The sequence below is a fragment of the Gymnodraco acuticeps genome, unplaced genomic scaffold, assembly GCF_902827175.1.
Source record: "Gymnodraco acuticeps unplaced genomic scaffold, fGymAcu1.1, whole genome shotgun sequence".
NCBI lineage: Eukaryota > Metazoa > Chordata > Actinopteri > Perciformes > Bathydraconidae > Gymnodraco > Gymnodraco acuticeps.
In genome coordinates, this window is record NW_022992350.1 from 19,342 (window position 1) to 41,839 (window position 22,498).

Here is a 22,498-nt window from a genome sequence, read left to right on the forward strand (position 1 = left end):
GATCTGCAGTCAAATGCTCTACCACTGAGCTATACCCCCTAATGACTGACAGAGTTCAGACACATACTCATAGGCTGGGAATTACTGTAAAGCTCAAATGACCAGAAGTCAAAAGCCCACGTAGGCTAAAAACGAAATATTTCACATTAGCTTGGTTTCATGTTGAAGGGCCATAATAGTGTTGTTCCTCGTTTCAAATGTTCATTGACTTTGATGGACTGTTTGTTGAGAGGTACTGTTGGAAATGTTGAAAGCCCATTGACCCATCATTATGTCGATCCCTCATTCCAGGTGTACTTTGACGGACAGATTTTTGAGAAGTACATTAGGAAATGAGGAACAATTGATTTACTAAAGCGAGACGAGCTAGCCAGGAGTCGAACCTGGAATCTTCTGATCCGTAGTCAGACGCGTTATCCATTGCGCCACTAACCCTTTGTTTTCTCCTTTCGTAGCAGCTTTTAAACTGTAGAAAATGAACTAAAAATGCAGTAGGTAGGTTGAAGCAAAAACATAAAAGCAGACTGCAACTGCTGCCGTGACCCGGATTCGAACCGGGGTGCTGCGGCCACAACGCAGAGTACTAACCACTATACGATCACGGCCACTGTAGTTCTCACAGTATTGCAAACATACCATTCTGAAGGAAAGTACACTTACAAAGGGGGCACCCAGATTTGAACTGGGGACCTCTTGATCTGCAGTCAAATGCTCTACCACTGAGCTATACCCCCAATGACTGACAGAGTTCAGACACATACTCATAGGCTGGGAATTACTGTAAAGCTCAAATGACCAGAAGTCAAAAGCCCACGTAGGCTAAAAACGAAATATTTCACATTCGCTTGGTTTCATGTTGAAGGGCCATAATAGTGTTGTTCCTCGTTTCAAATGTTCATTGACTTTGATGGACTGTTTGTTGAGAGGTACTGTTGGAAATGTTGAAAGCCCATTGACCCATCATTATGTCGATCCCTCATTCCAGGTGTACTTTGACGGACAGATTTTTGAGAAGTACATTAGGAAATGAGGAACAATTGATTTACTAAAGCGAGACGAGCTAGCCAGGAGTCGATCCTGGAATCTTCTGATCCGTAGTCAGACGCGTTATCCATTGCCCCACTAACCCTTTGTTTTTGCTTTCGTAGCAGCTTTTAAACTGTTGAAAATGAACTAAAAATGCAGTAGGTAGGTTGAAGCAAAAACATAAAAGCAGACTGCAACTGCTGCCGTGACCCGGATTCGAACCGGGGTTGCTGCGGCCACAACGCAGAGTACTAACCACTATACGATCACGGCCACTGTAGTTCTCACAGTATTGCAAACATACCATTCTGAAGGCAAGTACACTTACAAAGGGGGCACCCAGATTTGAACTGTGGACCTCTTGATCTGCAGTCAAATGCTCTACCACTGAGCTATACCCCCTATGACTGACAGAGTTCAGACACATACTCATAGGCTGGGAATTACTGTAAAGCTCAAATGACCAGAAGTCAAAAGCCCACGTAGGCTAAAAACGAAATATTTCACATTAGCTTGGTTTCATGTTGAAGGGCCATAATAGTGTTGTTCCTCGTTTCAAATGTTCATTGACTTTGATGGACTGTTTGTTGAGAGGTACTGTTGGAAATGTTGAAAGCCCATTGACCCATCATTATGTCGATCCCTCATTCCAGGTGTACTTTGACGGACAGATTTTTGAGAAGTACATTAGGAAATGAGGAACAATTGATTTACTAAAGCGAGACGAGCTAGCCAGGAGTCGAACCTGGAATCTTCTGATCCGTAGTCAGACGCGTTATCCATTGCGCCACTAACCCTTTGTTTTCTCCTTTCGTAGCAGCTTTTAAACTGTAGAAAATGAACTAAAAATGCAGTAGGTAGGTTGAAGCAAAAACATAAAAGCAGACTGCAACTGCTGCCGTGACCCGGATTCGAACCGGGGTTGCTGCGGCCACAACGCAGAGTACTAACCACTATACGATCACGGCCACTGTAGTTCTCACAGTATTGCAAACATACCATTCTGAAGGAAAGTACACTTACAAAGGGGGCACCCAGATTTGAACTGGGGACCTCTTGATCTGCAGTCAAATGCTCTACCACTGAGCTATACCCCCTATGACTGACAGAGTTCAGACACATACTCATAGGCTGGGAATTACTGTAAAGCTCAAATGACCAGAAGTCAAAAGCCCACGTAGGCTAAAAACGAAATATTTCACATTAGCTTGGTTTCATGTTGAAGGGCCATAATAGTGTTGTTCCTCGTTTCAAATGTTCATTGACTTTGATGGACTGTTTGTTGAGAGGTACTGTTGGAAATGTTGAAAGCCCATTGACCCATCATTATGTCAATCCCTCATTCCAGGTGTACTTTGACGGACAGATTTTTGAGAAGTACATTAGGAAATGAGGAACAATTGATTTACTAAAGCGAGACGAGCTAGCCAGGAGTCGAACCTGGAATCTTCTGATCCGTAGTCAGACGCGTTATCCATTGCGCCACTAACCCTTTGTTTTTCCTTTCGTAGCAGCTTTTAAACTGTTGAAAATGAACTAAAAATGCAGTAGGTAGGTTGAAGCAAAAACATAAAAGCAGACTGCAACTGCTGCCGTGACCCGGATTCGAACCGGGGTTGCTGCGGCCACAACGCAGAGTACTAACCACTATACGATCACGGCCACTGTAGTTCTCACAGTATTGCAAACATACCATTCTGAAGGAAAGTACACTTACAAAGGGGGCACCCAGATTTGAACTGGGGACCTCTTGATCTGCAGTCAAATGCTCTACCACTGAGCTATACCCCCTATGACTGACAGAGTTCAGACACATACTCATAGGCTGGGAATTACTGTAAAGCTCAAATGACCAGAAGTCAAAAGCCCACGTAGGCTAAAAACGAAATATTTCACATTAGCTTGGTTTCATGTTGAAGGGCCATAATAGTGTTGTTCCTCGTTTCAAATGTTCATTGACTTTGATGGACTGTTTGTTGAGAGGTACTGTTGGAAATGTTGAAAGCCCATTGACCCATCATTATGTCAATCCCTCATTCCAGGTGTACTTTGACGGACAGATTTTTGAGAAGTACATTAGGAAATGAGGAACAATTGATTTACTAAAGCGAGACGAGCTAGCCAGGAGTCGAACCTGGAATCTTCTGATCCGTAGTCAGACGCGTTATCCATTGCGCCACTAACCCTTTGTTTTCTCCTTTCGTAGCAGCTTTTAAACTGTTGAAAATGAACTAAAAATGCAGTAGGTAGGTTGAAGCAAAAACATAAAAGCAGACTGCAACTGCTGCCGTGACCCGGATTCGAACCGGGGTTGCTGCGGCCACAACGCAGAGTACTAACCACTATACGATCACGGCCACTGTAGTTCTCACAGTATTGCAAACATACCATTCTGAAGGAAAGTACACTTACAAAGGGGGCACCCAGATTTGAACTGGGGACCTCTTGATCTGCAGTCAAATGCTCTACCACTGAGCTATACCCCCAATGACTGACAGAGTTCAGACACATACTCATAGGCTGGGAATTACTGTAAAGCTCAAATGACCAGAAGTCAAAAGCCCACGTAGGCTAAAAACGAAATATTTCACATTCGCTTGGTTTTATGTTGAAGGGCCATAATAGTGTTGTTCCTCGTTTCAAATGTTCATTGACTTTGATGGACTGTTTGTTGAGAGGTACTGTTGGAAATGTTGAAAGCCCATTGACCCATCATTATGTCAATCCCTCATTCCAGGTGTACTTTGACGGACAGATTTTTGAGAAGTACATTAGGAAATGAGGAACAATTGATTTACTAAAGCGAGACGAGCTAGCCAGGAGTCGATCCTGGAATCTTCTGATCCGTAGTCAGACGCGTTATCCATTGCCCCACTAACCCTTTGTTTTTGCTTTCGTAGCAGCTTTTAAACTGTAGAAAATGAACTAAAAATGCAGTAGGTAGGTTGAAGCAAAAACATAAAAGCAGACTGCAACTGCTGCCGTGACCCGGATTCGAACCGGGGTTGCTGCGGCCACAACGCAGAGTACTAACCACTATACGATCACGGCCACTGTAGTTCTCACAGTATTGCAAACATACCATTCTGAAGGAAAGTACACTTACAAAGGGGGCACCCAGATTTGAACTGGGGACCTCTTGATCTGCAGTCAAATGCTCTACCACTGAGCTATACCCCCTATGACTGACAGAGTTCAGACACATACTCATAGGCTGGGAATTACTGTAAAGCTCAAATGACCAGAAGTCAAAAGCCCACGTAGGCTAAAAACGAAATATTTCACATTAGCTTGGTTTCATGTTGAAGGGCCATAATAGTGTTGTTCCTCGTTTCAAATGTTCATTGACTTTGATGGACTGTTTGTTGAGAAGTACTGTTGGAAATGTTGAAAGCCCATTGACCCATCATTATGTCAATCCCTCATTCCAGGTGTACTTTGACGGACAGATTTTTGAGAAGTACATTAGGAAATGAGGAACAATTGATTTACTAAAGCGAGACGAGCTAGCCAGGAGTCGAACCTGGAATCTTCTGATCCGTAGTCAGACGCGTTATCCATTGCGCCACTAACCCTTTGTTTTTTCCTTTCGTAGCAGCTTTTAAACTGTAGAAAATGAACTAAAAATGCAGTAGGTAGGTTGAAGCAAAAACATAAAAGCAGACTGCAACTGCTGCCGTGACCCGGATTCGAACCGGGGTTGCTGCGGCCACAACGCAGAGTACTAACCACTATACGATCACGGCCACTGTAGTTCTCACAGTATTGCAAACATACCATTCTGAAGGAAAGTACACTTACAAAGGGGGCACCCAGATTTGAACTGGGGACCTCTTGATCTGCAGTCAAATGCTCTACCACTGAGCTATACCCCCAATGACTGACAGAGTTCAGACACATACTCATAGGCTGGGAATTACTGTAAAGCTCAAATGACCAGAAGTCAAAAGCCCACGTAGGCTAAAAACGAAATATTTCACATTAGCTTGGTTTCATGTTGAAGGGCCATAATAGTGTTGTTCCTCGTTTCAAATGTTCATTGACTTTGATGGACTGTTTGTTGAGAGGTACTGTTGGAAATGTTGAAAGCCCATTGACCCATCATTATGTCGATCCCTCATTCCAGGTGTACTTTGACGGACAGATTTTTGAGAAGTACATTAGGAAATGAGGAACAATTGATTTACTAAAGCGAGACGAGCTAGCCAGGAGTCGAACCTGGAATCTTCTGATCCGTAGTCAGACGCGTTATCCATTGCCCCACTAACCCTTTGTTTTCTCCTTTCGTAGCAGCTTTTAAACTGTAGAAAATGAACTAAAAATGCAGTAGGTAGGTTGAAGCAAAAACATAAAAGCAGACTGCAACTGCTGCCGTGACCCGGATTCGAACCGGGGTTGCTGCGGCCACAACGCAGAGTACTAACCACTATACGATCACGGCCACTGTAGTTCTCACAGTATTGCAAACATACCATTCTGAAGGAAAGTACACTTACAAAGGGGGCACCCAGATTTGAACTGGGGACCTCTTGATCTGCAGTCAAATGCTCTACCACTGAGCTATACCCCCTTATGACTGACAGAGTTCAGACACATACTCATAGGCTGGGAATTACTGTAAAGCTCAAATGACCAGAAGTCAAAAGCCCACGTAGGCTAAAAACGAAATATTTCACATTAGCTTGGTTTCATGTTGAAGGGCCATAATAGTGTTGTTCCTCTTTTCAACGGGACAGGACAAAGGGTTGGCAGGACCCCCGGCAGGAGAGTAGTCGGCGGGGCCTCCAACGGGACAGGACAAAGGGTTGGCAGGACCCCCGGCAGGAGAGTAGACGGCGGGACCTCCAACGGGACAGGACAATGGGTTGGCAGGACCCCCGGCAGGAGAGTAGTCGGCGGGGCCTCCAACGGCACAGGACAAAGGGTTGGCAGGACCCCCGGCAGGATAGTAGTCGGCGGGACCTCCAACGAGACAGGACAAGGAGCTGGCAGGAGAGTAGACGGGCGGGACCTCCAACGGGACAGACACAGGATTGGCAGGACCCCCGGCAGAGGAGCAGTCGACGGGGCCCCCAACGGACCAGGACATTGGGTAGGGACTTGAGACGTGACTCGAGAGGGGACTCGAGAGGAGACTCGAGAGGAGACTCGAGAGGGGAACCAAGGGGGAACTCGAGAGGGGACTCAAGAGGAGACTCGAGAGGGGAACTAGAGAGGGGACTCGAGAGGGGACTAGAGGAGAGACTATAGGAGGGACTAAAGGAGGGACTAGAGGAGGGACTAGAGGAGGAACTTGAGAGGGGACTCGCGAGGGGAACTAGAGGAGGGACTAGAGAGGGGACTAAAGGAGGGACTAGAGACGGGACTAAAGGAGGGACTAGAGGAGGGACTAGAGGAGGGACTAAAGGAGGGACTACAGGAGGGACTAAAGGAGGGAACTCGAGAGGGAACTGGAGAGGGAACTCGAGAGGGAACTGGAGAGGGGACTCGAGAGGGGACTCGGGTAGGAACTTGAGAGGGGACTTGGGTAGGAACTTGAGAGGTGACTAGAGAGGGAACTGGAGAGGGAACTGGAGAGGAGACTTGAGAGGGGACTCGAGAGGGGACTCGGGTAGGAACTGGAGAGGGGACTGGGGTAGGAACTTGAGAGGGGACTCGGGTAGGAACTTGAGAGGGGACTTGAGAGGAGACTGGAGAAGGGAATGGAGAGAGGACTCGAGAGGGGACTCGAGAGGGGTCTCGGGTAGGAACTTGAGAGGGAACTTGTGTCGGTCGGTACGCCGACAGGACACGGGGAGCTGGCGTCGTCTGGGGAGCCAGCAGGAGACGAGGTGCTGGAGTCGGCCGGTACGCCGACAGGACACGGGGAGCTGGCGTCGTCTGGGGAGCCAGCAGGAGACGAGGTGCTGGAGTCGGCCGGTACACCGACAAGACTCGGGGAGCTGGCGTCGGCTGGGGAGCCAGCAGGAGACGAGGTGCTGGAGTCGGCCGGTACGCCGACAGGACACGGGGAGCTGGCGTCGTAGATAATGAAGTACTTTGTATCCGTAGATTTCGTTAAGAATCTTTGACAGATGTATGCTTAAATTCTCTGAGAAAGTTACTGAAGGATACACTTTTGTGTATAAAAGCTGAAAAGTAGATAATTAAGTACTTTGTATTAGTAGATTTGGTTAAGAATCTGACTCTTAATGGCAGTTTGTGATTTTGAGGCTATTTCAGTGAAACAAAGTTGTTTTGAACATTTGACAGATTTATGCTTAAATTCTCTGAGAAAGTTACTGAAGGATACACTTTTGTGTATAAAAGCTGAAAAAGTAGATAACGAAGTAGACTTTGTGTCCGTGTGAAACCCCCATACAGAATGTCAGTCCCTGTGTAAAACTTTTTCGTGACACTCTGCAGATTTGTGTGTAATTCTCTCACAAAAGGAACTGTAAGATACACTTTTTATGTATGCCAAACCTTAAACATTTCTGAAAATAAAATACTTTATCTGAATACATTTTCTTTAGAGACATTTTTTGATTTTAACACTGTTTCGATGAAACACAGCAGTCTTGATAACTTGACATGACTAACATTACTTTTCTAAAATATATGTTTCTTAGAAGCGTTACTTTGATTTCTTCATGTTATTTGAACACATTACTTTTTCATATTTTTCAACATACTGTGATATTTTGTTATTTGTCTTTCTCTCCTTTTTCCATTATACTTTACTGAAGGATACACTTTTCTTTTTTAAAAGCTGACCACTGTCATGAAAGTACTCTGTTTTATTAGATTCCGTAAAGCATCTGACTCTAAATGGCAGTTTGTGATTTTGAGGCTATTTCAGTGAAACAAGGCTGTTTTTTTAAACATTTGGCAGATTTATGCTTAAATTCTCTGAGAAAGTTACTGAAAGATACACTTTTGTGTATAAAAGCTGAAAAAGTAGATAATGAAGTACTTTGTGTCCGTAGATTTCGTTAAGAATCTTTGACAGAGTTATGCTTAAATTCTCTGAGAAAGTTACTGAAGGATACACTTTAGTGTATAAAAGCTGAAAAGTAGATAATTAAGTACTTTGTATTAGTAGATTTGGTTAAGAATCTTACTCTTAATGGCAGTTTGTGATTTTTTAGGCTATTTCAGTGAAACAAGGTTGTTTTGAACATTTGACAGATTTATGCTTAAATTCTCTGAGAAAAGTTACTGAAAGATACACTTTTGTGTATAAAAGCTGAAAAAGTAGATAATGGAGGTGTTTCATTTCACAGATCCACCTTGATTGCTGTGTGAGGGGTGAAGGAAGAGGGACGGGGGAGGAAAATTCAGAGGATGAAGAAGCAGAAAACATAACTTGTTTTGTAAAAACGGACAGCACGTCAGTTTCAAGAAAGACGACCCCTTGTTTATGCATGACATGCAAAATATCAGTACTTTATTAATTGTAGAGCGTCCCTAATGGCCGTATTGAACCGAATGAACGCCAAGTTGTTGATTCCCCAAAAGAAAAAATGTATTCAGATAAAGTATTTTGGTAGACTATTAAGTCCAAGATGGTTACATTTACCCCTTAAACCATTTGTATTATATTTTTGTTTTCCTAATAAAGACAGAGTCACCTGAATTAATTTAGTCTCCCGACCTCCAGATTGTTACATTTTGTAACAATCTTTAAACATTTGTAGAGAACAAACACTGAGGTTAAAATGAGTGTCTTTATGAGTTGGTATTTTTCACAAAATTCATTTTTAAAACACATCATCTTGATACAGAGATAACACATTTTCGTAAGACAACCCTCGACGCTCTTTTTACATTGGTAACACACTGCTTTTCTTTGAGGGGTCCATAGTTTTAAATGATCTGGTGAGGAGGGTGTGACTTGTTATGTTGATTGGGAGGCTGAGGCCTCTGCAAAAGTGAGAGTCTTTTTCACCAGTATAATGTCGATCGATGTCTGACTCTGTTTAAAAAGTTCTTTAAGCTTTGTAGCTTTTCCATCAATCATTTTCAGCCAAGCAGTCAGAGGCACCCGCAAGGATGTCTGAAAAACCCAGCATGTAGAGTTGAAATACTCCAAAACAAAATCATCATAGGGGTCCTTCCCCAGCGTCACCATACGGCTTGCGCGGTAATACCATCGCCCCGATGGTCCGCTTTTAGTTTCCCAGACGGTGCTTGTCAGGACTCTTCTCACTTCTGGCGGCGGGGAAATATCTCCTTCTTCTTCCTCCACCTTGAGGGGCAGCGGTGCAAACTCTTCTTTGATCTCGCATGCTGTCTGCGTTTCTTTGCTTTTCTTTGCAAATATCTTGTACACCGCTGGTTCTTGATGCACTACTTCTTCCGATACAGTGGTTGCGTGGAGATCTCTGGAGGACACCAGAGTTAACACAGCCCAATCTGTTGAGGTCAGTGTCGCTTTAACACTACGGGGTCCATACGTTTCTCCATTCTTCAGATTGTAGAAATGCAGTTCATTCGCCATATAGTTGAATACATAACCCCAAACATCACCATTTTTCAGAGTCCATTCTTCATGAAGTTCTTCGGCTGGAGGCGTCTGAACCCGGCCCAGATACTGCATTAGTTTCTTGATTGGCGCTCCGGACTGGTGGCGGTAAGTTGTCACTGGAGTCTCACTGATTAAACCCATATCTAGGGTTCTCTTGGCCATTTTTCTTTTTTGAAAAGTGACTGGGTAAATGGAAATGACTGGCTTGTATTTAGTTTGAGCGTATTTATTTTTCATCTATTTCCACCCCCTTACTTTTAAATGATCTGGTGAGGAAAAGGCAGGGCTTGTTATGTTAAGGGAGGAGGCGGAGCCCTCTGTAAAAAGTATTTTGCAGTCAAACCAGGGAAAGTCTGTCACTTCCTCACAGAGCCCCTCCTCCAACACACATGAACACATGACCAAAAGAGGGCACGAGATAAGTTTGTGCACAGGCTGTAGGCGTCTGAACCCCCCGCACTGCTGCATTCGTTTCTTGACTGATGCTCCGGACGGATGGCGGTAAGTTGTCACAGGCTGATTAAAAACCCCATTCGAGGCGTCTCTTGGCCATTTTTCTTTTTTGAAAGGTGACTTGGTAAGTGGAAATGCCTGTCTTTTTATTTAGTTTGAGCATATTTCTATCTTCATCTAATTCCACCCCCACTATTTGCTGGCATCATAGCCACAGGAAGGGGTGGAGAAAAGGGGGAGAGGCTGGGAGGGGCGGGTAGACAGTCTCACGCATAACTTCAAAGAGACACCTAGATTAACATCAAAGGCTTATAACACACCAGTGTGAAGTCACACCTGCCTGTTATAACACCTCACATCAAAGGGCAAACATCAAAGGCTAATTATTCAACTCTGAGGGGCAGGGGCCAGACATCATAACTTCAAAGAGTCTGCCTTAATCAACACCTAGATTAACATCAAAAGCGTATATCACACCTACCTGTTATAACACACATCAAAGGACTAGACTACAAAGGGGTGTGAGGGGGCAGGGGCCATACAACACAACTTCAAAGAGACTTAATCAACACATCAAATAATTAGACAACAAAGGCGCTACCCAGGGGGCTTTTCACCCCTACCTGTTATAACACACTCAAAACTGTTACGGTTATCTGAGAGGACCCAAACGCAGGACACGGCAGAGTGTTACAAAGGTTTTATTTTGAGGAGAAGGAGCGTGGAGAGTAATCCGGTTGCTGGCGGCTGTTGAGGTGGAGGAGCGTGGAGAGTAATCCGGTTGCTATCGGCTGTTGAGGTGGAGGAGCGTGGAGAGTAATCTGGCTGGAGAGTAATCCTGGAGCACAAGAAGAACAGGTAAGAAGAACATTCAAGTGTAGCGGAAATAGCTAACTAATTCTAAGAAGGCTGAGAAGGCTGAGAGTTTTACCACTGGGGTTTAAACAACGATCTGGCGCTGACAGGTTGTGGAGCCTCCGCTGATATGCCATTAGTAATGGCTGATGGAAATCAGGTGTGTAGCAGAGGAGGGTGCCCAACTGATTGCAGCAGGTGGAGGTTGAGCCGGGAGCCAGGAGTGACAGCCACCACGCCCACACAGACAGGGGAAGGGAAAACACACACAAGGGAGGTGGCTGGAGAATACAACCGCCACACCAACAAAGGCGCTACACAGGGGGGCATTTCACACCTACGTGTGATGACACCTCACCCCTCACATCAAAGGATCTCGAACAATGGGAGGCGGGACTTAGCTCATTTGCATAATTGGGGGCGTGTCCATCTGTCACTTTTCATGCATACTAATGAGACGAAAGCGGCATGATTAATACTACTATCCTCCCTCTCGTCCCAGCCTCCCCCATCCAAAAAGAGTCGAAGAGGTTCGATTTGCACTACACTAAATACATATTTTTAAATTATTGTTTGGAAGACTTATTACCTAATTATTAAAATTGTGTTTTTTATTTTTAGAATGCAGGAAACACAGGACCCAGAAGGTGTTCCTGTATCAAAGCATTGTGGACAGAAGAATTGTACATGTAAGTATGTTTTAATTTCTTCCTTTTTGTTTTTCTAGTTAAATAACATAAAAACTTAACAGAACATTATTGGTACCATCTACACTGTGTACTGTGGGCAATCCCCACAGGAGCAATTTGGGGTGAAGTGTCTCAGGGACACAACGACATGCGGACTGCAGTGGGGTTTGAACCTGTGACCATCTGAACCCAACACCAACGCACAACCCACTGCACCACACGCCTCCATCAGTGAGCCCAAACGATACTAACATATAACCGCCTCTGAATCCAGAGATACACAAGTATCCACTATCGTACCAGTATGGAGCGGTGAGGTTCCTCAGTCCATCCTCGACACTGCACCTTTTTTTGTCATTGTAAGCATTACAGGACTACGTTTTGCATCACCTTATAACCTTGTGTTGTAGGAAACTCCCAGTCTTAAAGAAGCTGCTCCACACTGGTACAACAGTGGATTCTTCTGTATCTCTGGTTTCAGATGCTGTTGTCTGTTAGTATTGTTTGTGTAGAAATCTAACCTTATTGATGGTCTATAAATGGTACAAATAATGTTCTGTAAAGTTGTATCACCTAACTTTGGAAAGTATCTCATTAATATTTCTGTCCATTTCATGTCATGCCTTTCAGCAAAGAGAAGAAGTCAAAATTCGCTGAACACCATGCTCCGAGTGGTAAGTTTTTCGTTAATGTAGGCTCATCTGAATTGAATATTTCACCTCCTCCTTTCCCTCACTTGCGTCCCTTCCTTGCATCTTAGCTCCGCCTCCGTAAGACGCGAGCGAGAGACACGAGGAAGAGACGCGAGGGGAGAGGAGTCCTCAGGTATGAGTTGGGATGTCCTCGTTCACTCCAGCATCACCATAAACAACGCCCCAACTGGACTCCCCTCCACATCAATCCCTTCAAACCTGGGATTTAGTTTCACATTGAAATTATTTCATCCATCTTTTCCATTCATTTCTTTTATTATAGTTTTCTATGCATTACTTTCGGCATTTTTTTTTTTTCCAGCTATATCATTTGATTTAAGTTATAAATATAATCATAACAATAATAATAATTGATGGATTCATTTCATTATAGTATTTGAGCTTGTTTCAGATCAACTTTTGTATTGGATGTTGTTATGTAATTTGTCCTACAGAAGAGAGACACAAATCACTAAAATATGTATTAGTTATGCTACCCGTATTTGTATATATCCTAAATGTTTGACGTTCTGTGGGTCTACCACACATGCATCACAAACCACAAGTAAGAACTGTACGTAATTATTTTATAATCTAAACATTATTATTGAATTTGTAAGTATATTTCACCGACTTTAATGTTTTTATAGATTTCGATCTCTCATTCATTTAAGATATTTAATATATTTTACTCTTAATGAAGAACTTTAAACATTTAATGACTCTGATCCTCCTTTAACGGTAAGAACAGCTGCAGTGAGCAGAGGCTGTGCAGCTGGGGGCGGGGCTCTGATGCGCGAGTAGTGTGCTCTCGTGTATCCTACCTTTCGTCTCCTCTGGAAGCCTCCTCCCTTACCCCTCCTCGACTCCTCCGTTTGCATTGAATCGATTGTGATGTCCTTCAACATAGCGTGTCTTGATTGATTTCCGGGTCAAGTCCCGGAGGAGGGGGAGAGAGGAGTCGAGGAGGGGTACTGAGATTAACCTAGTGTTTCAAATCCTATTTTAAATTGACTTACTTGCCTGATTAAGTATCAGAAATATATATAGCATGACATATTAATAATTATTCAATTGTTCTTTATGTGTGTTTTGCAGTGGCAAGGACTGGGAGGACACATGGGAGCCTGCCCAACAGTATAGCAGCTCAAAATGATCACACAGACACATACATACACATACACACACATACACACTCACACACACACACACACACACACACACACACACACACACACACACACACACACACACACACACACACACACACACACACACACACACACACACACACACACACACACACACAATAAGTTGTTTCAATAAATTGTTTCATTAAAATGTTGTTTCTGTTGTGTATTTTTTGTAAAATTATTTCTCAATAGGGTAAAGCCTTTTAAAATGTTTGGTATGTTAATGAAAATGTGACAATCATTATTTGCAAGATAGATATCCATTTTTGTTATGGTCTTCTGTTTATGTCATATGAATAATACTGGTACAATTTGAATTTGCCCAAAAACGTGGAAATGAGAGCAGACCAGATTTTCTAAATGCCAGGGCCTGGAACATCAGGAGCATCTCTAAAAGACGATATGTGACAGTCCTGCAGCAACGGACCATATGAGAAACATTATGTTTTGTAGCATTAAAACCTAGAAACGTATTCTAAACCTACTATCAAAGTATTCACCTGAAATGTAGCACAATTTGCCTCCTGTGAAAAGCACTATTTGAAAATGTGGATTTGTCAGGTCAACATGTGACTTATCTGGTTTGCTATAACAGTTTCACTCCCCAGTTGAACTGTATTTGACAATCATTAAATCCACAAACATAATTTGGTAAATAAATCAAAGACAATAGTGTAAATAAGAAAGGTTTAGTTTTTGAAACTAGTAATGGGGACATTGATACATTAACTGTCAGCAAGTACATTTCTGTCATATTTGGAAGATAGGAAAAAAGGTGAATAAGTATTCTCTCTAATGTCGATTGATTTTACAGTGATATTTGCATTACTCATCAACTCCAAAACACAAGATTACACAACATTGATTGGTTTAAATTGTGTACAATGATGTTGTGTTTTTCCCCCTTCGATTCGGAGATAGTTTTTTCTGAGTTTAAGACGGCCGAAGACACTACACTACCCATAATCATCAGCTATAATACACAGCAACATGTAAAACATGCAATTTATTGTTACTTTGTAATTCTACTCCACTACAATTCAGAGGTTAACCTGGTATTTTTACTCCACTACATTTATTTGAGTTACTTTGCAGATTCTGATTAATGTGAAATATAAACAACATCGTCAACATCAGACTTTAGTTACACCTGAGTAAAATTCAGGGAAAGGTGATTGTCAAGTGCAAACAATCAGGAGAGATATTTGGTAGTGGGTGCTTGAGAAGACTAAACATTTATCTCCAGATCCCTATAAAGCTATTCATTACTCTTTATTCTCTAATCGTTAATTAAAGACTGTATGAAATGGCTATTTTACACATCCCTTTCAAGATTTTTCGACATTTGCTATCGATATTATTTCTGTTATGTTGTGTAACTGTTTAATGGTGTTATCTTTATTGCTACCCCCTTCCCCGTCAATGTATAGTGTTGGTCCACAAAGCAAACGTATTAGTTTAACAAAATCCGCATCTAAAATGGTGGCATAGATACGTTATTTTCCCCTATGCAATTCCAGTCTCACATCTCACAGCACATCGTCATAAACAAATATCGGAAACAGACCGAAAACACTTTATTTCCGAGTGTGCTTGCTTTTCTCTTTGGAAGTCATCACATAACGGCATTGTAATACACGGTTCGGCTGCATTAAATATTACATATCTGCCGTAGTTCTTTATTTATAGAGCCCTGATGAGAAGACTTCTAGACAAACATGAGGAACTGCCGCAACACTGAAAACGTGACGTGGATCATAAATATATCAGTAATTAAACAACATCTTACATTTATTTTCACACAATACGTCTCCTTGCAGTATCAACACTAATTCGGCTGACTTTTATATTTGATCCAATTGGTAGATAGGCTATATTTACACCATAAAGGTGCACAGCTGATATAAAGGGACACCTGGTGGTTGAAGAACGTTATTGAATTTCATTATTTGTATCATTAGATATTAATAGGATCCCTATAAAGTATATTCATTACTTGTTATTCTCTACTAATAGTTAATTAAAGACTGTATATAATGACTATTTTGCACATCCCTATCAAGATTTCAAGAATTTCTAAGGTTTATTGACATATCCACAAATGGTGTAGTTATGCAATGAATGAAAAACTTGGCAGGTTCGTCAACACTGCATAACAAGACATCTATCAATATGTGTGTATACCTCCACCATTAAACAGTCATATTCTGCACATTTCTTATCTACATACATCTTATAAGAGTATAATTAATATGTAATATCAGTTAAAATAAGTGCTTAAACATAGTTAACATTGCAGGACAGTTGATTGCCTAGTCCCAAAACAAATTATGCAATATATTAGACTTTAAGTACTTTGTCAGGCTTAATATTTATCTGTAGATTTACCAAAGCTTTTTGCTTACATGTATTTAAAAGAAGACCTTAACTTAAAGTATTATTTAATGTTTTAATAAAGCCTGATTAGTTTGTCTGATTTGCACATCCTCTATATTAATATCTGTGTACATCCAGCACTAAACTTGTATTGTAGAGATCTCTTACAGTAGCCTATCTTCTTGATATTTGCTATTCTATATTTCTATCATTGACCTTCTACTTTCCCCCTATTTTGTATGTACTCTTAATATTTACATATTTTCATCAAATGTAACCCATTCAACCAAACAAGCAGCAGAGATTAGCAACACAACCTTACCTGCATTGCAACGACTCTAAACGTGTAATAACGCGCTTTAACCACTAGGTGAATAATACAGACGTATAAAGTACACATGGTATACAATGCTATCAAAAACACATGTTAATTTACATATCTAACTATCATTATCAAGCACAATATGGACTATATGAGGCTTATGCATTGTACCAGGTGTAGGCTAAGTCAAAAACAGGCAACTGATGGTGTGTGAAAGGTCATTTATGAGGATGAAACAAATGAGGTATACAGAATACAATGCCATTTGATCTGTTTTATTATTAGTGTAGGACAGATATGTATAACACCTGAAGATGTTTTATTCATGTTATCACATAATTGTAGAGGATATAGCTATATTATTGCACATATTTGAGTTCTATCTACACATGAATATCTGATTTGTAAAACATCACACAAAAAGGTTTATCCGCCCCCTCATGGTGCTAATCAATATGTGTGTTTGCTAAACAGAGATACAAACAGAACATGAGTGAACAGTCAAAACAATTGTTATCAACTTTATTGTTATGGGACATTGTTTACATAGTGTTTCAGAGTAGACATGTAATAACATCTGAATAAAATGAAATGATAGAAAATGCCTTCAACAACCTGAAGAATAACTTACTGGACATACATATTAAGACATTAGGAAATGTGTCTTTTTTTTTTGTCGGAGGGCCGCAGCTGACGAGAGGGGGTTTAGGGCTGAAGGAAGTCAGCGATGTATGCAGGGGCTAGGGAGTGGAGAAATGTGTAGGTTAGCAGGAGGAGTCTGTACTGGATGCGTGACTTGACCGGGAGCCAGTGAAGGTGGAGGAGAGTGGGGTGATGTGTTGCCAGGGCTTAGTGCGGGTGAGGAGCCTGGCTGCAGAGTTCTGGACGTACTGGAGCCTGTCCGGGGATTTGCTGGTGACCCCGAACAGAACTCCATTGCAGTAGTCCAGACGAGAGGAGATGATGGTATGTATTAATGTTTCTGCAACGGGGTCGGGGAGAGAGGGCTGGAGTCTGGAGATGTTTCGAAAGTGAAAAAAAGCGGTTTTGACAGTAGACCTTATGTGGGAGTTGAAGGTGAGGCTAGAGTTCAGAGTGACGCCCAGGCTGGATGGAGCAGCCATCGACGGTGAGGAGCAGATCTCCAACCTTCCGGAGCAGTGTTTTTGAGGCCACAGCCATGAGCTCTGTTTTGTTTTTGTTGAGTTTCAGTAGGTTTGTTGACATCCAGGTTTGGATGTCGCAGAGGCAGTTGACTAGTGACAGTGGGGGTAGCTGGGATGATGGATTGGTACTGATGTAGAGTTGGGTGTCGTCGGCATAGGAGTGGAAGTTGAGACCATGTTGGCGGAGTATTTTACAGAGGGGGAACATGTAGATGATAAATAGAAGGTAGTCTGGAGGGGGCTTCACCGTGTGTCATCAGAGCTGTCAGAGTCGCAGTCAGAAGACTCATCTGAAACACTTTGCAAGAAGCTGATGGTCTCTGCTCCAGTCAAAACGTGCTGGTAGCATCGTCTCGCATGAGTCTTCATTTCTCCGATGTCGTGCTGCTTTTTCCTGAACATGCTCTGGAGACAATATCAGTTACTTCATCACCTATCACTGATGTGTAAAGTCATGCAAAGTAAAAATGTAATATATACTGTACTTTGCAGGCAGGACAGCTCTTTCAGTGAATCACTGCGGGTTGAAAGGACCTTCCAGTGGTGGTTCATTTCTGTGACGAGAATCTTCTTCTCCTGCTGTAATCTCTTCACTGCCATGACCAGGTCAAACGCTCTTCTCTTTGTCCTGAGGTCGAAAGACTCTGGAAAGCATTTATGACAAAACATGAATTCATGTGTATGAAAGATCAACATTCAAAGAATCTATGAAGTCTTACATAGTTTTATATATCAGACATGAAGGTTTTCCATATTTGCTGTGAGCATTCAGCAGACTTGTGTACTTACCACTGTTTGGTAGCTGCCATGGCCAAGCTTTCTCCACGACAGAATGGCTTCGAGGCACAGAGCTTCTGTGCTTGGAACCATTGAGTTGTATTTCTCAACTGTGGCTGTCAGGACCCCTTTCTCATCCCTGATCTTGCGGCGGATCCGGGAACGACCTTTGTTGCTGTCTGTGTCTTTGTAGAGACGCTGCGAACGTCTCTTGACACTTACTGTCAGCATTTCGATCTTGCTGGCCAAGGCAGCAGCATCCCTTGGGTTGTTTGTTGTTGCTTTTTAGACAACATAGGCGTATTAAGCACAGTAATTCACAATAACAGTGACATTTGATCAAATGTTTTAAGATTATTTTATTACATGTTTCATGAAAAATAAGTCATGCAAATGTCAATAGAGGGTTATCACTAATTCTGAAAATTAAAAATAAATTGATAAATCATGACTCCAAAAAAGTTGAAAAACTTCATTAAGATTGTCCTCACTTTCTGCCCACTCATTCACATCTCTGATCCAGTCTTCCAGCTGCTTTTCAGTCACTGCCAACTCAGCCTTCATGGACTCCAGGTTCTGCAATTGCTTTTCCAGAGCTTTTGTGGTCTACAAACGTCAAACAATTAAAGACAAGTAAATACAGAAATCTACATTTAGGCTGCAGCCACAAATAATTCTAACTAAGAATATGTCATTCTTCTAAAACTATGTTATTACCTTCAGATATCTGTGGGACAGTGAGTTGGCCAAGTTGCTGACTTTTTGCTGATTCCAGCGCATGGCCATCAGCGTCAGCATGTCTGTACGTACTGCAAAAGAGAATATCACGTTATTACTATTCCTCTTACTTCTTATACTGTAACTGCGGTTTATACTATATTGCCATCCTACATTGTGCTCTATGGTCATAACCGTCAATGAGCTTTTATGAGTTTGTGTTGTTGGTGTAATTTGCTAGTGTAATCTGTGCCATTCTGAATTTTTTTTTAAAACTGACAGTAAAGGTTCTATTGTAACTCACCTGCTTTTGACATGTGTTTTGTGGTCACTGCTATCCGAGAGAGGAAGGCATTGACCTGTTCCACCTCCTCCCCTAGGGTTAGTCCAGCCCCCTCTTGATATGCCCCACTCCATTTCACCTGTTTAAAATATATTCAAAAGTACGACTCGTTACAACTTGTCACTATTCACAAGGAGGTTTTTACATAAAGTGATTGTGTCACATGGTAACAATTCCTTACTTCACATTTGAAGTCATGCGCTTTGGCATGAAACACTGAGAGAAAGGGCTTCATGTCGAGAAGATGCTGGAGCTCTGGACAGCTTTTTGTGATTCTATGGAGGTAGGGCCAATATTTGCAGGTCACATCCATGCAAAAGAACATACTACTGGCCAGCTTTTTCTGTAGGTACAAGGGATAAGCAAAGATTTCTCCCCTGTACATATTGAGAGCACTGAGGAGCACTCCATGTCGACAGACGGCAAGCTCTAGTCCCTCCTCATCCAGCTTGCTGGCAGATTTTAGGGAGGTCTCTCTGGCTGCCGACCACTGTCCTCCACAAACACCTCTTCCGGAGACCTAATATATACAAATGTATTGATGAAAATGGTGCAAAGACTTACATAACCAAACCCTTCATTAGGATATTATATTCTATTATACGTAATTAGAGTCTGCAATATTACATGTTTGGTTGTGGTGTGTATATAGTCCACAAATCTTGAGACGTCTTCATCCCTGGCTATAAAGACACCGTCAAAGATGGCCTGTTCCTCAGATCTAAATAAATCAAAGGAGCAATGTATGACATCTCCGATTATATGGTTGATTAGTTCACATCAAGATACTTTTGTTTCGTTATCTGTTCAAATACTGTGACATTATATATTTTCTATGGTACCTAGCTGCATTCTTGAAACGGTAATGCTTGCGGTTTCCATCCACGGAAACTGCAAACATATCAGGGCTGCACGCAGGACAGGTGAAGGGCTCCTCCTTGCACATGATGTCCACCTCATAACGCACAGCCTCCCACTCAAAGAAACTTTTGATGAAGCTGTCAATTGAGATCTTTCCAGTCTATAACAAAATAAGGACATCAACAGTCAATATGTCAAAAATAAATTATAAATTATAAGGACACAGCTTACAATTTGTACAATACAAATAGATTAAAAAGGACAAGTAACTTCAATATGCACTCGGCCGAAGCGCAACGGTCGCTGATCTAGCATCTGAAACAATCATCAGCATGATGACAGCCTCTGAAACAACAACAGTTGAAGTTGAGGCCATCATCAAAAAGATGAAACCCTCCACCTGTGCCCTGGACCCCTTTCCCACAGCTTTGGTTAAATCGAACATTGGTGCCATAAGTCGGCTGATCACTTCAGTGATAAACCAGTCCATCCAGTCTGGTCATGTTCCACCACCATTAAAAGCTGCTGTCATCAAACCACTCCTCAAAAAACTCACTTTAGACCCTGAAGTCCTAGCCATTTACAGACCCATCTCCAACCTGTCATTCCTATCCAAGGTACTGGAGAAAGTAGTTGCCATTCAGATCCAGGAACATCTAACACTGAATAAACTCTTTGAAAAATTCCAGTCTGGTTTTCGCCAGGGCCACAGTACAGAAACTGCCTTAGTCAGGGTGACCAATGACCTGCTGATGACAGCTGACACCGGATCTCCATCTCTCCTCATCCTCCTGGATCTAACTGCAGCATTTGATACCGTCGACCATGACATCCTACTCCACCGTCTTCACACTACAATTGGACTCTCTGACTCTGCCTTAAACTGGTTCACCTCCTATCTCACCAGGAGGACTGAGCACGTCACCTTGGGAGCGGCTAAATCAAGAACTCACTCTGTGACTTGCGGTGTCCCCCAAGGATCAGTCCTCGGCCCCACCCTTTTCACCATATACATATCCCCCCCTTGGTCGTGTCATCAGCCGGCATGGAATATCTTTCCATTGCTATGCTGATGACACACAGCTCTACATCAGAGCAAACCCAACCCCCTCTGCACCTCTGCCATCATCCACAATAACCACATGCCTGGAGGAGATAAAGGTGTGGATGAAGCACAACTTCCTCCAGCTAAACAGCTCCAAGACTGAAGCCATTCTTATTGGCACTCCACATCAGGTCCGTTCATCCGCCATCACCAGCATCACCTTCTCCGATCAGAACATTCCACTCTCACCTACGTTTACCAATCTGGGAGTTAAAATGGATCCTCACCTGACCTTTGAGGCCCACATCAAGCAAATATGCAAGACCTCTTTCTACCACCTGAGAAATATTGCGAAACTCCGCCCCACACTCAGTCTGCCAGATGCTGAAAAGCTTGTCCACGCCTTTGTCTCCTCCAGGCTGGACTACTGTAACGCACTTCTCATTGGGATTCCTAGCAAGAACATCCAGAAGCTGCAATACATCCAGAACAGCGCTGCTAGGATCCTGATGAGAGTACGGAAGTACGAACACATCACACCCATCCTCAAATCACTGCACTGGCTCCCTGTCTCACTCAGGATTGACTACAAAATCACCCTCTTCACTCATCAGTGCATATATGGAAATGCTCCCTCCTACATCAAGGAATTGCTCACCCCACAAACCTCCACGAGGAACCTACGTTCAGTAAAGGCAAACCTCCTCATCCCACCAAGGACAAAACTGAAGACCATGGGAGACCGAGCCTTCTGCTCCGCTGCTCCGAGACTGTGGAATGCCCTCCCAAACCAGCTGAGGACACCACAGACTGTGGAAGCTTTCAAAAAAGGCCTAAAAACGCATCTTTTTAGAATAGCCTTTAACTAGATTTTTAAATCCCCCACATTATGCCATGCCGGCATAAATGTCACAGCTGTTATTATGTTGTTTTAATTGTTTTTAAATTGTTTTTTTATTGTTTTTATTGTTTTGTTTCACCCTTTTTAATTTTTAATTTTGTAGCACTTTGAGTTTTGTTTACGCAAATGAAAAGTGCGCTTATAAATAAAATATATTATTATTATTATTATTAAACTTGTAATCAAGGCTTTGGATCCAGAAGGAGTCGAACTACGACAAGCAAGACGTCTACGGCGCCGACAGTCCCACAACCTTCTGGTTGAAAGACGACCGCACTCCCTCTTAGCCACAGTCGCCCACGTGACACAAATAGTTCCAGTTTGTGATTGACAGATGATGTTATCCTCTCCATTTTGTAAATGTCCATTGTAATATCCATCCATGCGTTTAAAGTTGGGGTGATCGGGTGATAACCACTTCTTTGTAAGAGCTTTTTTACTCGCCACCAAGAACAGATTTAATAAATATTTGTCTTTTTTAGTCCATTCTTGAGGTATGAGTCCAAAGAACAAAGTTTTACTCTCCATGGGCACATGACATTTGAAAATATCTTGTAAGGCTTTATGTATCCC

At 42.4% G+C, this 22,498-nt stretch overlaps 1 long non-coding RNA gene and 20 other non-coding genes across 21 annotated transcripts; all 21 read right to left on the reverse strand.

Moving 5' to 3' along the window:
* Positions 1–362: 362 nt before the first annotated feature.
* trnar-acg lies at positions 363–435 on the reverse strand. The gene has a single exon. It is a non-coding gene; the product is annotated as a tRNA-Arg (tRNA).
* A 99-nt stretch (positions 436–534) lies between these two features.
* On the reverse strand, positions 535–605 carry trnah-gug. Its single transcript has one exon. It is a non-coding gene; the product is annotated as a tRNA-His (tRNA).
* Positions 606–662: 57 nt separating this feature from the next.
* trnac-gca lies at positions 663–734 on the reverse strand. Its single transcript has one exon. It is a non-coding gene; the product is annotated as a tRNA-Cys (tRNA).
* Positions 735–1,227: 493 nt separating this feature from the next.
* Positions 1,228–1,299, reverse strand: trnah-gug. Its single transcript has one exon. It is a non-coding gene; the product is annotated as a tRNA-His (tRNA).
* A 451-nt stretch (positions 1,300–1,750) lies between these two features.
* Positions 1,751–1,823, reverse strand: trnar-acg. Its single transcript has one exon. It is a non-coding gene; the product is annotated as a tRNA-Arg (tRNA).
* Positions 1,824–1,922: 99 nt separating this feature from the next.
* Positions 1,923–1,994, reverse strand: trnah-gug. Its single transcript has one exon. It is a non-coding gene; the product is annotated as a tRNA-His (tRNA).
* Positions 1,995–2,051: 57 nt separating this feature from the next.
* On the reverse strand, positions 2,052–2,123 carry trnac-gca. The gene has a single exon. It is a non-coding gene; the product is annotated as a tRNA-Cys (tRNA).
* A 322-nt stretch (positions 2,124–2,445) lies between these two features.
* trnar-acg lies at positions 2,446–2,518 on the reverse strand. The gene has a single exon. It is a non-coding gene; the product is annotated as a tRNA-Arg (tRNA).
* Positions 2,519–2,616: 98 nt separating this feature from the next.
* trnah-gug lies at positions 2,617–2,688 on the reverse strand. Its single transcript has one exon. It is a non-coding gene; the product is annotated as a tRNA-His (tRNA).
* A 57-nt stretch (positions 2,689–2,745) lies between these two features.
* Positions 2,746–2,817, reverse strand: trnac-gca. Its single transcript has one exon. It is a non-coding gene; the product is annotated as a tRNA-Cys (tRNA).
* Positions 2,818–3,139: 322 nt separating this feature from the next.
* trnar-acg lies at positions 3,140–3,212 on the reverse strand. Its single transcript has one exon. It is a non-coding gene; the product is annotated as a tRNA-Arg (tRNA).
* Positions 3,213–3,311: 99 nt separating this feature from the next.
* trnah-gug lies at positions 3,312–3,383 on the reverse strand. The gene has a single exon. It is a non-coding gene; the product is annotated as a tRNA-His (tRNA).
* Positions 3,384–3,440: 57 nt separating this feature from the next.
* Positions 3,441–3,512, reverse strand: trnac-gca. Its single transcript has one exon. It is a non-coding gene; the product is annotated as a tRNA-Cys (tRNA).
* A 493-nt stretch (positions 3,513–4,005) lies between these two features.
* trnah-gug lies at positions 4,006–4,077 on the reverse strand. The gene has a single exon. It is a non-coding gene; the product is annotated as a tRNA-His (tRNA).
* A 57-nt stretch (positions 4,078–4,134) lies between these two features.
* On the reverse strand, positions 4,135–4,206 carry trnac-gca. Its single transcript has one exon. It is a non-coding gene; the product is annotated as a tRNA-Cys (tRNA).
* A 322-nt stretch (positions 4,207–4,528) lies between these two features.
* trnar-acg lies at positions 4,529–4,601 on the reverse strand. The gene has a single exon. It is a non-coding gene; the product is annotated as a tRNA-Arg (tRNA).
* Positions 4,602–4,700: 99 nt separating this feature from the next.
* Positions 4,701–4,772, reverse strand: trnah-gug. The gene has a single exon. It is a non-coding gene; the product is annotated as a tRNA-His (tRNA).
* A 57-nt stretch (positions 4,773–4,829) lies between these two features.
* Positions 4,830–4,901, reverse strand: trnac-gca. Its single transcript has one exon. It is a non-coding gene; the product is annotated as a tRNA-Cys (tRNA).
* A 494-nt stretch (positions 4,902–5,395) lies between these two features.
* Positions 5,396–5,467, reverse strand: trnah-gug. Its single transcript has one exon. It is a non-coding gene; the product is annotated as a tRNA-His (tRNA).
* A 57-nt stretch (positions 5,468–5,524) lies between these two features.
* Positions 5,525–5,596, reverse strand: trnac-gca. The gene has a single exon. It is a non-coding gene; the product is annotated as a tRNA-Cys (tRNA).
* Positions 5,597–18,221: 12,625 nt separating this feature from the next.
* LOC117541606 lies at positions 18,222–18,788 on the reverse strand. Its single transcript, XR_004568331.1, has 3 exons — positions 18,776–18,788; positions 18,550–18,664; positions 18,222–18,339 (listed from the first exon to the last, which is right to left on the reverse strand). It is a non-coding gene; the product is annotated as an uncharacterized LOC117541606 (long non-coding RNA).
* Positions 18,789–22,498: the final 3,710 nt, after the last annotated feature.